The sequence below is a fragment of the Tinamus guttatus genome, unplaced genomic scaffold (assembly GCF_059628265.1).
Source record: "Tinamus guttatus ecotype Peru unplaced genomic scaffold, ASM5962826v1 Tinamus_guttatus_pri_ptg000473l, whole genome shotgun sequence".
Classification (NCBI taxonomy): domain Eukaryota; kingdom Metazoa; phylum Chordata; class Aves; order Tinamiformes; family Tinamidae; genus Tinamus; species Tinamus guttatus.
Window position 1 is genome coordinate 1,216,825 of NW_028289007.1, and position 12,077 is coordinate 1,228,901.

The window sequence follows — 12,077 nt, forward strand, 5'->3', positions numbered from 1 at the left end:
CCCAGTGAGTAAAAGCTCTTTATACCCATAAGAAAAATTGTTATTAAATCTTTCAGTTTGATTAAAGATACTACTGGGCCGGCTGTCTTTCATCTTAAAATGAAATGAACTTAGATAATATCGGAATAGTCATTCTGGACTGATGGTTCTCACGGTAAAAATAGCAGGTGGAGGCTTTTTCCAGCAGGTCTGGTGCAGCTGCTCCCATACCATTTCATTATTGCTTCCTGCCCATACAGTGCGTCCACGGTTTGGATATGAGCAGGCAAAACAAGCAAGTAATTTAAGGTAAGAAATGCTAGCACAAGTTATTTTACGGTAACTGCCAGTTGTCTTGCATACCAATAGAAAAAAAGCAGCTCATTCCTGAGCTGTTTTATATTTTATTTAGTGGAAAATAAGATGGTGCACACGAGCAATTACTGAGGAATAGCTACTGCACTGCAAAACTCAAGCTCTAGTTTATATTAATCTGACTTGTTTTCTCAATCTAAACAGTACAAAGGTTGAGTCAAATTTATGTGCTGAAACTGCCAATATAATTAGGCTTAAATGACTTGGGAAAAATTCTCACACTTCATTTTTTCCACAAATATCTTAAGACTGAATTTGATTCATTGGAAAAATACATTCAGAGCAGCTAAATGCTGTGGCAGTAAGTCTAGTAGGTAACTCACCATCAGTTTTAAAATGTCTCATGGATTTGCTTATCTACTTTATTATGTATACAATAAAAACAAAGTTATCTAAAAGACTCTCTGAGCATTCCTTCTCATGTTTCTCTCTGCCTCCTCATTCCTGTACTTCCATGCCCCAGAAAGGGGACTTTAAGAGTGCATGGGAGATGGAAATTGAAGTAGTTCTGATTAAAGGGTTGAGAGAAGGTAGAACTGAGAGCTCCCAAGGACTCATGTATAGAGCAGCTAGAAATACCACTGCACTGTACTGGATTTTGTTGTTTCCTCATGAAACTCTTTTCTTTTTTTTTAATGGCCAGGTCCTAAATACGGTTTTGTGGACAACAATCCAAAAGCTTAAATTCTGTGTGGACACAAGCAGAAATCCAGATGTTTAACTCCTATGCTTTCATCTAGGTATCCCTTCTTGTATCAGGTAAGATGCAGTATTCTCCAGCAGTTTCTCTTTTAAGGTGTGGAGGTTTTATTGCGTTAATCTAATCTTGAAATAAAAGAAAACTATGATAATGCCAGCAGCAGTCTGCGAATTACAGTAAAGGCTTTGCACTGATCATAAAAAGCAAGCTCAATTACTGCTATAACATTCATATCTGATAGCAGCTTGAGAGATAGGAGAGCTGAAGGTTGATGACTACTGGGAAATGGGTTCTTTCAGTTAGTTTTGGCTGTTGTTTCCACTGTTTCTGATGGTTGTGTCTTCAAGCCTACAAGCTTACTCTGTTATCCCTTCCAGGGATGCTAACAGGGACACTTGGCCAAGTTTCAGGCAACAACACCGGGAAATCCTCAGCTTTCTACAAATACTGTCTATAACAAGACGGGTAACAGGTTTGCTTTAGGAAAAAGCGATTCCTTAATTACCCATTAAGGAAATTAATTTCCACTTAAGGAAAAAAACTACTTTCTGTCCGTTTGTCATTCAGTAGCAAACCAGTCACGGTAGACAAGACACTGCAGCTGGGTTACAGCAGTCAGATGTGGCCACTACCAGCCTTCATTGTGGACATCCAGCCTTTGCTGATCGCTGGAAGATGATTAACACATGAACAGAGCAAGATGTAGAGCCAGACTAAAAAGCTTTAGAGCATCAACTGTATCAAGATTGTGATGTGTTTGACTGTCTCTTAAGACTGTCATTTAAAAACCTCTTTCCTTTGCCTGTGTTATTAAGCTGTCAGGTAGCTTCTCAATAGTGCATTGTTCAAATAAGCAAAGGGCCTTGTATTCACAGTCAAAGAAGGAACAGAGTTTTTAAAAAATGAAACAACACCAGAAAGCCTGTGCTGTAGTTCTTGAGTTCACTAAATGTTAATGTTAAAGCTTATCTGCCTACTCTGCATGCCTGATGTATTCTGGTTATGTAAATAGGCAGTTCGTTCCAAATTACCTTTACACAACAGAGTTGAAAAGATGTCCAAGTTTTGTGTAAACCCAAAGATAATCCATTAAACTTAGCCAGGCTGTAACAGATGGATCTAGGTTTCATTGCTTCAGGTAATCCTGGAAAAGATAATTTCAAAGTTTTGCTCACCAGCAAAGTGGTTACTGAAGACCTGGGATTTAAGCATACCTCAGTCTGTAAGAGTTCAGATCTGTATCTTCTATACCTAAGCCACTCTAGCGTGTACAACAACTGGGAAGAGTAATATCCCTTAAAAATCTGTTCTGTTGGAACTGAGCAGATTTAGGTTGGAGTAAAGGTGCCAGAAGAGGACAGAAGATCTTTGTGGTTAGCCTGTTTGTGCAAGAGGAGAAGGACCTGTATTCTACTCTCTCTTCCTAAAATTGTATAGTTATCAATAAGGTTGAAGAGAAAAGAAAATGTGGGATCAAAGAAACTATTCTCTACCCTTTGCTTAAATTTTGTACCTGATAATTTTCTCAGGAAGGTACCTTGGGTTACTATAGTTCATGCAAATAGGATGGAAATTGTTTCATAAAATATTACACATTTTGTTTAACTCAGTAGTGCGTGAAGGCATGGGTACCCCCTGTTAAGCTTCACCTTACGTAAGTGCCAGATGGTTGTGGTTATACGTGGTTAGGTGTGTAAATAAAATATATAGTAGGTCTTAAATCAGTGTTCAAGATTGCCATAGAGTTATTGCCTAGTAATCTTTCTTCAGGTATGCTATTCCCATAAATATGTAACATCTGTAAATGCTGTTCCTTTAAACAGGAAACTCTAAGGTTTCCTGCATAAAAGATAGCATTGTAATGGGGAAAGGAAAGTCTCTAGGGAGGGTGGTAGTTCTGCTAGGTTCCTGAGGGATATCTGTGCACTAAACCCAAAGTTTAGGTTGATTTAATTTCATGCTGTATAGTAGGAGACAAAAATTAAGTCTCATATGTCTGTTTTCCTTTCTCGGTAGCTTAAGGAAAGAAAACAGAAAGAGGGAAAGAAAAGCAATCTCAGAAAGGATGTAAAAGGAAAAATTACCAGCAATTACGCAGAGAAAACTAAATTAAGATATTATATAGTAAACACAAAATTTGTCTACTTTATCATCTCTTTCATAACAGCAATTAAATTTAGGAGTCAGGGGAAAACAACAAAGTTATTCACAAAACAAATTGAACTGTTTAAATCACAGGCATTTTGAAGGTTTGTCTTATCCCTAAGCCCACAGAGACCTTCACATTTTGTAATTTATATGTTCATAATATAGTATTGCTTCATTTTTGTGTAGCACACCGCTGGATAATAAGTAGTCGATATTGGTTCTAAAAGACCCTCTCTTGGAGCGTGAGCTGTACTTCTGTTCCCATCACTTCCAACCCCAAGCTCAGTCCTTCGGCTTCGGCGGGTTTGGGGCCGGTGTCCTCCCCGTCGGGGCAGTTACAGGACCAGGCCCAGCTGCTGATGGGCACAGGGAAGCTCCGGCTTTCGGAGCGCCCCGGCCCTTCTGCAGAGCCTGCCCAGAGGAAGACTGCCTGTACCCTGATGGTATCATAGCTGTTCTTATTTCACACATAACCTGGCTGGCTTTCGTCATCTGTGTGATTTACACTAGCTGTTCCTAAACCTGTCCAGGGGAGCAGCCTGCATGTTAACGGAGTGATACAGCAATCTCGGCTACAGCAGAGCCATCAGCAGCTTGCTGCATGTAACTGAAATGTAATGTTGAAAGGCATATCTCTTTATATTGTGAAATCAAAAGTATTTTTATATGTGTTAGAGGATTTTGAAAAGAGACAGAGTTCATGTCAGGGAGATTTGCAGATTTAGTTTGGTAATGACAGAGGCAAAGGATTAACAACTTGCAGAAACCTGCAAGCTTTGTTTTTGGCCGTCCGTTGTCCCTCCCCACCCAGGCGCACCAGGCTGGCATAACAGGCAATGCTATATTGGTTATTGTGGAATACACAAGAAAGGGTTTCAGCCTTAACTTTGTAAATAGATTTAAATTAACCATTCATCTGAATTTCTACCAAAAGGAAATAGAACCTAAATTGTAATTGATGTATTTATTTTGTTTCAGCAAGTCTGAAACGTGAGCGTATATGAATGCAGTGAGGGATTGCTGGTGGTGCCCTGCTTAAAGCAGCATTCCTTACTCAAGGAGCCTGCACTTAAATGGACAGAAAGCTCCTATGTGAATTTTAAGAAAACTTGGGATTTTTAAGCATTCTGGTAACAAGCTGACAATTTTTATTAGCTAGGCCTTCTAACAAGATACAGTTTGTCCACCTGAAAGATCCAGAATGTTTTTTCAAGTGTTACATTTTTCTAGAAATATTTTTCCACTCAGAAAATCCATTATAAAAATTCCAAATCTCTATTAAATGTCTACCATTTATATATTTAATGGTGGCTAAATAGGAGACAAGAAGTACTTACAAAGCTGTGAGGAAAGAAAGGGACCAAGCAGTGCAAGTCTTGAAAGCTTTTGGAGATGGGACAGACTTGCTCAATAGTGTTTCTGCAAAGCAAAGGACTGAGTCAGTGCTACCCTGGTCATTGATTTCCCACACAAAGACCATTATACTTGATGCCAGAGCATGTTCAGAAGCCTAAAAACAAACAGTAGAAACTGTTTTTTGTTTGTTTGCTTTTGTATTTTTTTCCTTTAGGAAGCCTCAATTTTGTTTTATTTACAGCTGACTGATTCCCTCCCATTTTTTTTTCCTCCTACTACAAACTTTCATTCGACTGTGGGGGTTCTTTCCTATGATATGCTCTAGAGTTCTTTTCACCATTTTCTGCTCTTTAGAATCTATGAAACCCTTTGTACTAAGATGCTTGGATTAAAGCCACTATGTAAGTGCAAAGAATTATTACTTAAGCACTGGGACAGATCCAGCATCTCCTCATAGAAACAGTAAGTATTCCAAAGTTGTACAGGGCTGCTGTACTGTCATTTTATAGACTGGTGCATCTAGGTCCCTCTTTGACTGGAGCTTAAAGGACAAATCAGAACAATCAGGAGAACAAGGAATCTCAGACTCAAAGCCAGAACATGAAGGTGTCTGGGTTGCTATTTAATCTGGCTTGCTCATTTTGAGCTACATTAACTGCTTAGATAATACTGTATCTGATTATTATTTATAAAGGAAGTCAATGGTTAATTACAGTAATTCTCTTGGTTAGGAATATATAAACGTATGGGATCCCACTTGATGTCCACCAGAAGGTCATTCTTGTCTGAAAGCTCCTGTATCACATTTCTCACCTTTGTGCATACGTTTCTTACACTGCAGGATATCTGAAACGGTACTGCAAGTTGTATAGATACCTGAAACTCGCTCTACAAAAGCCCTCTCTGCACAAGTGCTACTTTTCTGTCAGTGTGAACATAGGCCTGCATTCAGGATTTTGACAACAATCAAATTACTGAATATAATACAGTTGTTCCTTAGTTTTGGCTTTCAAAAACATATTACTGTTTTACATTCAGAATTTGTGTTGGAGGGAACACAAAGAGAGGGAAGATAGATTAAAAAGTTTATTAATGGTTTAGGGACAAAACAGATGGTATGCAATATTGACTAATGGGCCAGATTTATACACAGTATTGTCTGGCACAGAAGTCACGGCAGCTGAATTTGAAGTTTTGGAAATGATACTTTACCATGCTGACCATATCTCAGTTCACATAACTTTTTATTGTTCTTTATCAGTTTGAAGTATTCGTGTTTGAGCGGTTTGTAACTGAAGTACAAGGAGGAATATACTTCATGTGTATCCAGATGATTTTTGTACAGACCACAAGTCTAGATTTTTCTGTTCACTTACACGGTGAGGATTTTCCACATATTGCACTTGGTAACTTACAGATAAGTTTCAGGGCTACTTTATCTGGTGGGTGGTTCCATATCATGGAATTTATTACATCATTCCTAAATAAAAGATGGCTACCAAAATATTAATGCTATCTCTCTTGTCATTGTTTTTGTTAATGATATTGTGTCTGAAAGTTTCATGGGCAGTTTTCTTTACCTTTCAGGGGTCTGTCAAGCTAGGAAACAAGATTATTGCAATTCTAATACTGATTACAGGTTTTTGTTTTGTAAAAATGACATGTTTTCTAGTACCACCCCCCCATCCTGTTGCAATCAAAGAGCTGTTTTCCTAACACCTTAAGGGACTGAGAGCTGCAGGAATTGTTCTCCCAGGTAGTATACTCCACCATCCACTTTGCATAACAGTGCCGTTTTATTACGTATTAACATGTTAATATTTAGCAATGGCTAAATGGCATATGGCCATTATGGCAGTAGGCCCAAAAAAGTAACGGGGTCTGTAACACTACTTGGGGAAACGCAGGGAAAAAAAAAGAGTTCTCTTGAATTTTTATAATTCTTCTTTGTTTAGAAAAAAAAGTCATCTTGAAACCAGGTATTAACAAGTCCAAATTAGGCAGCCTTTCCTCTACTCACCCCAGAAGGGTCTGGAAAGTCCCGGTCATTTGGGAAGCTTGCAAACCACTTCTCTGTTGCAGACAGGAGGGGAGCACCATGGGGCTCTGGCATTTCCTCATCTCCAGAAATCTTCTGCCTGCTTTCAAAAAGTCCACCCAGGCAATCGTAATGGTAATGCCCTTTGCAAGTCAATTTAAACCGATAAACTTCCACCTTAATTTTCCTTCCAGGTAGGCCACAGCTCTCCCCGGTTTTCATTAATAGAGACATAATTGATCCTTTGTCCCGTTGTAGGATTTGTACACACCTGTCTCGCAGGTTAGTGGTGAAATCAATTATCCCCCTGGCTGCGGCTGCCGCTTGGTGCTTGATGAGAAGTTTGTCAGAGGAGGTGGAGTTCTTTATGGCAGATTGACAACACTTAATGTGATTAGTAAAGAAGCCAAGGCAGCCTGTGCTGAGGCTTGTACCTAAGGACTTACAATGGTATGTTCACTGTTTTGTTCCAGTAATGGAGTTTTGGGGAGGTCTCTGTTAACCATCTAACAAAAGAGAACAGCTTAGTTTAATGAGGAGACCAAATTACAGCTATTTAAGAAAAAAAAAATGGTTGAACTCTTCTGTTATCACAAGCACAAAATGGTAGATTAGCCATTTAGTAAGATAAGATAACGTTACAAATAGATTATGTGACTTAAATGACCATTTTACATATAGTACTTAATTCTCATTTTATCTTCATACTGTAGATGAGGAGATTGTCTGATGAAAGACAGCTACTTGCATTATTTCCTTCTGCCTTTATCCTCACAACAATCAAAAACCCCGCTGTCATTTGGCTGTTCCTGATCAAGAACTGTCATGTATGAAATTATTATTTATGTCTTCTTAGTGATCCTTGTATCCCGTGGCTGAGAAGGATATCTAAGCACGACAGCCATAGGTCCCAAATCACTTTATCTGATGTGATGCAATCCTTGAAAATTAATTTGGTCTCAGTTCATGAAAAAAAAAAATTAAATAATTGAATGTATTACATACGCCCTCAGGTCTTAACACAAATGCAAAATTCTTTTGAAAACAATCAATTTATGGTAAAGTTATGAAATTATATTAAAAGATGAAATGTCTAAGATTCTGTAAGTCCAACTTTGGACTTTGACAGTGTTGCTTACATTAGAAATAAATATGCATACAATCAGTTGAGTTCAAATTGTATAGTTTTGTAGTTGTATAGCAGTTTATCAGAATAAGCTTTAAGTTAGATTGTGATGTTACTAGGTGTTTCCTAACATCTTTCCATATAAGTTGCTGCTCTTTACTGTAAATTTGTAAGTTCAGATGTCAATGTGTTGGACAACAAGTAGAAGAGTGTTTAGGGAAACCAGCTTCCCCAAGAAATCAATTATTTCACTTCTCTCCTAGAAAAAATACCCAATGGGGAAAAGAAATCCCCCAAAATAATAATAATAAGGCCTAGGAAGAACCCCTGCATATCCTTTGCAACATCGTCTTTGCAAAGCTGGTCTGTTGGGTCATGCGCAGAAAACGGCTAAGCAGGGAGACTGAGATTGTATTGACAAGAACAAGATGAATGACCCCCTGGAGACTGTGGTGTTTGTAGGCTTCCAAAGGTTGTTTCCACCACCTTTTCATCCCTTTGTGCCCTGTTCAGTTCATATGCAGATTGACTCAAACCAAGTCCTCACTAAATACTCTTTCTCACTTCAGTTTTGGAAGGTAGCCGGAGAAGATCTAAATATTTATGAGGCTTTTTTTCCTCTGGTTTATGATGCACTCTTGGTGAATGTTGAGGAATTACGTTAATGAATGCATGCCTGCACACACAGACACAGAAACCAGGCAGAGAGGAAGGAAAAAAAACACACACACAAACACACAACGCGTTGTCAGCTCTAGTGTTGGCACTTACTAAACAGTTCCCATGAAAGGAAAAAAAAAAAAATTAAAAGAAGCAAAAAGATTTAAAATCTGTTGCCAGGAGAAAAATAAAGTACAGCAGCTGAGAACAAAAGAAAGAACAAAGTTTCATCTTCCCTTTCCTGAGTTGCAAATGTAACTTTTTATTTCAACTCGGAATAAATCTGAAATAAAGCATCTGAATTGAGAAATGAAAGCTTTCTAAAAAATGTGTTAACCGGATTTGTGCTTCCAGTAATGAAGAAATGATGAATCTTCAGTGTAGTACATGATTTTATTTAACATAAACAGTAATAAACATAATCCTTTTTTTTTTGGCATGATAAAAATTGGAGGTGGGTACCATTATTTGGTTTGAGTTATAAGTCATTTGATTAAATGAAACTTTCTTCTATGATTTTGAGGACTTTTCACTAAATTTATTTGGAACATTTAATTTTTTGAGACTCACGTTTTCTTTTTTTGTTTTGTTTTCTCCCAGAAACTAACCTATAGTGTTTATTATTATTAACGCTGTTAAGTATATACCAAGATTTAAGCTAGATGTAATAGAATATAAATTTCTTCTAAATATGGGCAATTCAAAACTGCAAATTAAAGAATACGCTCTTTATAGATGGAAGAATATTTTCCATTAAAATATTAGAGCTGAAATATGGACATATTAATTCTTTTAATATTGTGCTGTCAAGAAGAATCTTCTTTTGAACTTTAATCATCTTTACCCTCCCCCTACTCCTTTTTACTCTCCTGTGCACATATAGCTGTGTCAGGCAAGGCCCTGCTCACAGAAGTGGGACAGTAATTCTACAGTTTTGTCTTATAATCATGAATCAGGACGTGAGATTTTAAAATGGGCTTTTGTGCTATCATTTAAAACTTACTGAAGCAATGGCAGAATGTTAACTCCTAGCTCTTAAAATGTAATAGTATTTTGCTGTCTAGGCACTGGTATTCATATTTATAATACGCCTATCTGAATTGCATAAAACATTACCCCTAATAAATATGTTCATGTTTTTATTATACTTCGTTTTGAATATGTTTGATTTCATATGTAATTGAATCCAATAAAGCCATCTACATTTCATTTATTCTAACATTTATGTGAGCTCCAAATATTGACTTTGCTATTTTCAGTGACTTTGACTATGATACCCAAAGGTTGAATGAAACATATTTTCCTTGGTGTGTTCCAAGATGCCACACTTCTATACAAGCTAATAAAAAGTTTTTGAGAACTGAAACTGCATCACTTATGTTGACTTTTTTTTAATCCTTTGTCCTGCATCCTTTTCCATCTTTTCTGTTTTTGTGAATTTATGTTGCCTCTATGACTGTAGATACAAGTGTGGATGTTGCTGAAAATTCCCTTTAAGTCAGAGACCAGTTATGTACAAGCCACATAAAAAGCCTTAAACTACTATGAAAATATTAAAAAAAAAAAAACTTCAAAACATAGAGATAATAGCCTACAAGACTGTCAGATTAAAGATGAGGAAAGAGTTGCTTATATGTATTTTTCCCAAAGGAAAATGGAACAGGAAAACACAAGGATTTACAAAGATAACTTAGGGCATTATAGCCTAAGCTATGTATCATACAAATGCATCCAGCAGCTGAATATCAGTTCACCACCTTGACAGGAGGCACCAGCATCTTTCCTACATTTCAGAAGTTTGAATAGAAAGGGTTTGTTTGTTCCTCCCCACCTTTTTTTTTTTTTTCTTCTTTTTTTGTGAGGAGCCAGAAAGCCTTGTCTAGACCAACAGGACTTCCAGTCTATACATTAGCTAGCTCACATTCTTTAAATAGAATATAGGACACAAGGTAGTTATCCAAGTTGAGCACTTATTCCTCTGAAAGCCATCTGTATCCACGTATTTCTAATCTGTTAGAATAACCCCTGTTTCCAAAAGAGAACAGTGCACAAGTCAACCAGTAATGCATACAGTGAGTTCTTAAAGGCGAGACCAAGCCTACCTACATATCATCTGTCAGTTTTGTGTCAAAAATAGTGAAGAATAGGAGCGTTCCTCACCTGAATCACAGGACCCACAGTGGATTTACACTTCCAGTCCCAGTGCAAAAATTGCAACTTTTATAACAAAAAAAAAAAAAAAAGGAAAGAAAAAAAGTCATGTAATTGATCATTTACATGGGATTGTTTGCATAAGGATCCAAAACACAGTGCTGACGGGAACACCGAACTGATCAAGATTTACAACAGCAGGAGCTTCCCCTTAGCTGTTTGCCAAGTGAACTCACTTTGCATTTTAGAATATTTTCCATTGCCCAACGTACTCTAATGAAATTCAGAAATCACGATGCACCTAAAGGATAAAGAAGTCCACAGGAAGTTGCAAGCAAGTTCTCTTAAAAAAAATAAAAAATATATAAAAAAAAATAAAATAACGCTAACATACAACTGAGCAATCTTCCATTTTCCTAATGTTGGGTCTAACATGTCATCCTATTTCACATGAAAGCAGTGGAATACAGCCTTCTTTGTGTGCATGCGTGTGTGTGTTTTCTCTCTGGAGCTTCCAGTGCTTGCTTAATAGGCATAGACTTTTCTCCAAATAGATTCATTCATAAGTTTATCTTTTTTTCTACAAGTTTCCTAAAAACTGACTCACAACACTCTAAAGGGGAGCCGCTGACCTATCCGAAGGGAGGAATGAAGTTATTCCCATACTAACATAGTGGAATCACCTCACAGACCAATAGACATGCACTTTTTTTTTCTTTTTTTTTTATTTTTAATTTTAATGTGCATCTTCACTGTGTTTCTCTCTAATCCCTAGCAAGTTGGTTTAGGTGTATGCCGTGAAAATCAGCTGTCAATTGGTATCTTTTCATACTCATAAGTGCCTAAATTTTTACTAGTAGGTAGACATAAGAGTTCCTAGCAGATAAAGCCTACAAAGTGCTGCAGCTGCAGTTGCTAAATTGTTTGATGGTCTCTCACCAGACATCCTAAGACAAGTTACCCAAAAGACACATTCTCTTCTAAAACTAAATGAAGAAAATGGCTGGTTTTGTGAATCACCCAAACAACATCAAGTTTAGGTATACACCTAATCTATGCTCTACAGATTCTGTTTGGATGTCTTGCAAATATGGTTTCTGAAAGTCTTCAGAAATAACTGGGTTTTCACGGCTTGGTAAAGAAACCTGAACTCAACTCCAGCCATGAAAATATAATGTTCTTGTATAGAACTCCTGTAAGAGTTAAATGTTGTAACATCAAGGTAACAGGATACTCCTGGAGGTAAACAAATCATCCTTTCTCCCTCTTACACAAACCAGCTCCAGATTTCCTGACAAATCCACGAGAGTTTAGGACTTATAGGCAGGGATCTTCTGATATCAGCAGTAGCCACTGTGGCCATTGGGAGTTTTCCTTTCCAAGCATAGTATTTTTCTTATCCTGCATACTCCTGTTTGTATTTCTCCACAGTGTAGAGGGAGCAGTTGAGAGTTATTTCAACTATATTATTTTTAACCTGCAGAATCTGCATGCTTTATAAATACAAAGTGATTATCTGAAAGGTGAAAAAAAATACAAAACAA